Source organism: Dasypus novemcinctus, chromosome 3 (assembly GCF_030445035.2).
Source record: "Dasypus novemcinctus isolate mDasNov1 chromosome 3, mDasNov1.1.hap2, whole genome shotgun sequence".
In the NCBI taxonomy this organism is placed as follows: Eukaryota; Metazoa; Chordata; class Mammalia; order Cingulata; family Dasypodidae; genus Dasypus; species Dasypus novemcinctus.
Window position 1 is genome coordinate 71,020,995 of NC_080675.1, and position 3,907 is coordinate 71,024,901.

Genomic DNA, 3,907 nt, shown 5'->3' on the forward strand with positions numbered 1-3,907 from the left:
TTTGTATCCCGTAACTTTGTTAAAATCACTTATTAGTTCCAGGAGTTTTTTTGTTGATTCTTTGGGATTTTCTATGCATACAATATTGTCATCTGTGAACACAAACAGTTTTTATTTCTTCCTAATCTGTATAATAATTGTTTCCTTTTCTTGTCTAATAAAATTAGGTAGGTCTTTCAGAACAATTTTGAGTAGGAATAATGAGGAGAGCATTCTTGCCTTGTTCCCAGTTTAGGGATAAAGCATCTAGCTTCTGAACAGTAAGTATGATGTTAACTGTGGAGTTTTTGTAAATATTCTTTTTCTTTGTGGAATTGAGGAAAGTACCCTTTATTCCTAGTTTACTTAGAGTTTTTATCATGGATGGGTGTCAGATATTGTCAAATGCCTTTTTGCACCTATTCATATAATCAGGTGCTTTTCCTTCTTTAGCTTGTTTATGAGATTTTTGAATATTAAACAAGTCTTGTATATCTGGAGTAAAATCCACTGTGTGTGGTATATAATTTTTTAATACATTGCTGGATTCTATTTGATAATATTTTGTGGGGAATTTTTTTTTCACTTAAATGAGATTTTATTTCAGAACTACATTTTTACTTAAATCAAAATTTAATATAGTTTAATTCACATATAAAGCCAACACTGGGGGCTATCTGGGGATAATAGGGCCTGGTGCTACGAGAATTAACCAAGGTCACTCCAAAAATATGGAACGCTTCACGAATTTGTGAATCATCCTTGTGCAGGGGCCATGCTAAACTTCTCTGTAGCGTTCCAATTTATTATATGTGCTGCTGAAGCAAGCAATTTGTGGGGGATTTTTGTTTCTATGTTCATGAGATATATTGTTCTCTAGTGTTCCATCCTTTTCTCTTTCTTTTTTTTTGTGTGTGTGAGGGGGTACAGGGCTGGGGATTAAACCCAGGACCTTGTATGTGGAAAACTGGCACTCAACCACGGAGCCGCACTGGTTCCCCTGAGTTAGCATTTGTTTGTTGTTTGCTTGTTTTTTTTGGTTTTAGGAAGCACCTGGAACCAAACCCAGGACTTCCCATGTCGGAAGCAGTCTCAACCACATAAGCCACATCCCCTCTCTTGCTTCCATTTTAATGTCTTTCTCTGTTTTTAGTATTAGAGTACTTCAGAGAATGAGCCCGGACATGTTCTCTCTACTTTTATAATCAGGAAGAGATTGTAGAGAATTGATATAGCTTTTTTTTTTTTTGTATGTTTGTTCTTTTCAGAAGGTTATTATCAGTTCAATTTCTTTAATTGATATCTGACAAATCATTTTATGTAGTTCTTTTGTGACTTTGGTAATTTATGTCCGTGAAGGAATACGTCAATTGTATCTAAGTTATCAAATTTGTGGGGATAGTGTTTCCTATGGGATCGGAAGTGGTGGCCCTTCTTTAATTTCTGATATTAGTTATTTATATCTTTTCTCTTTTTTATTGTTTAGCCTGGTTAGAGGTTTATCAATTTTACTGATCTTTTTAAAAGAACCAGTTTTTGGTTTCATTGCCTTTCTCTTTGACTTCGTGTTTTCAACTTCATTTATTTCTTCACTAATTTTTATTATTTCTTTTCTTCTGCTTGCTTTACAATTATGGTGCTCCTTTTTATCTTGTTTTCTAAGGTGAAAACTTTATTTATTTTAGATCTTTCTTCTTTGTTACAGTATGCATTCAATATTATAAACTTTCCTTTAAGTCTGTTTTCATTGCATCACAAAAATTTCAATAAGCTATATTGTCATTTAGTTAAAAATATTTTTAAATGTTTTTAAATGTTTCTTCTGAGACTTATTTGACTTGTGTTCTGTAGAAGTATGTTGTTTAATTTCTAAGTATTTAGGGATTTTCCAGTTTTCTTTCTATTATTGATTTTTAGCTTAGTTCCATTTTAGTCTGACAGCACAGTTTGTTTGATTTTTGTTCTTTCAAATTGGTTAAGATGTGTTTATGGCTCAGAATGTGGTCTATCCTGGTAAATGTTCCATGTGAGCTTGAAATGAATGTATAGTCTTCTGTTGTTTAATGAGGTATTCTATAAATGTCAACTAATTCCAATTGACTGATGGTGCTGTTCTGTTCAGCCGAACTTCCTCATTGATTTTCTGCCTGCTTGAACTATCAGATATGGATTGAGAGATTTCGAAGTCTTCAACTATTGAAATGGATTTGTCTATTTCTCCTTGATATTCTAGCATTTTTTTGTCGTATGTATTTTAGTGCTTGCTTGTTAGGTGTTTCAATACTAAGGATTGGTATGTCTTCTTAGGTAATTGATTCCATATTATTATATAATGCCTCTCTTTATCCCTAATGTTCCTTGCTCTGAAATCTGTTTTGGTTGAAATTAATATAGCTAATCAAGATTTCTTCTCTTTAGTTTTGTCATATTTTATCTTTCTCATTCCTTTACTTTTAACCTATCTGCATCTTTATATTTAAAATGGGTTTCTTGTAGACAGTAAATAGCTGGGTCTTTTTGTTATCTACTCTATCAGTCTCTGTCTTTTAATTTTTGTCTCATCATTCATACTCAAAATAATTAATATATTTTCATTAATATTAACATGTTTGAAACTTTTTATTGCACTTTTTCTTTATTTTTGTTTCCTCTGTTTTCTGTCTTCTCTAGTTTTAATTGAGCATTTTATGTCATTCCTTTTTATCACCTCTCAGCATATTTATATATTTAAAAGTAAAAATAGTGACTGGCCTAGATTTTGCAATATACATTACAGCTATTTGAATTCCACTTTCTAATAACAACCTATTGCATCACAGTACAGTTTTGTTATAAGTGTTCTCCATCCCTCTCTTCTGACCCAATAACATTCATTCACTTATCCATGAGCTGTAGTCATTGTTGTTATTATTTTGGGCAGTTATCAAATCAATCAATTAAAAATAAGAAAAGTTTAAAGATTTTACGTTCATTTTTCAGTTTTTGATGCTTTTCCTTTATGTGGATTCAAATTCCTTTCTGTCTTAATTATTTTCTTTTTCTCTGAAGAATTTCTTTAACTTTTTTTTCAAGATAAGTCTACTGGTGACACATTGCCTCAGTGTCTGTTTGTCTGAGAAAGTGTTTGGCCTTCACTTTTTCTTTTTTTTTTTTCCCCTCCTTCACTTCTGAACAATAATTTTGCAAGGCACAGAATTCTAGGATGGTGAGGTTTGTTTCTTTATTTATATTTCAACACTTTAAATATTTAATACCACTCCATTCTTGGTTGCTTGATGTTCGATAAGTCCAATATAATTCTTATCCTCTTTCCTCGATAGGTTAAGATTTTCTTTCACCATCCGGTTTCTTTCATGACTTTATTTCTGTCATTATTTTTCTGCAGTTTAAATATGATGTGTGTAGGAATAGCTTTTTGGTATTTTTCATGCATGTGTTCTCTGCCCTTCCTGGATCTACAGTTTGGTGTTTATTATTAATTTTGGAAACTTTTCAGTTCTTGTTATGTCAACTATACAGTCTATTCCTTTCTCATTACTTTCTCTTTCTGGTATTCTAATTACGCATATGCTAAATATTTAATTGCCCCATAGTTCATGGGTATTCTCTTCCTATTTTTAAATCTTATTTTGTCTTCTTAGATTTCAGTTTGGGATGTTTCTACAGACAGACCTTCAAGCTCACTGATCCTTCCATCTACCATGTCCAGTCTACCAATGATCCCACCAAAGGTATTCTTCATTTCTGTTACAGTGTTTTTGATTTCTAGCATTTCCTTTTAATTGTTTTTTAGAGTTCTCTTTCCCTCTGTTTACATTACCCATTTGTCTGGCACATTTTCTGTTTTTTCTGTTAGATTTCTTAAAATATTAATTATATTTAATTTAAATTTCTTATCTGATAATTCCAAAATCTGTGCCATATAAGA

At 31.7% G+C, this 3,907-nt stretch overlaps 1 non-coding gene across 1 annotated transcript; it reads right to left on the reverse strand.

Moving 5' to 3' along the window:
• Positions 1–704: 704 nt before the first annotated feature.
• Positions 705–806, reverse strand: LOC111761903 (U6 spliceosomal RNA). Its single transcript, XR_002795138.1, has one exon. It is a non-coding gene; the product is annotated as a U6 spliceosomal RNA (small nuclear RNA).
• Between the last annotated feature and the right edge of the window lie 3,101 nt (positions 807–3,907).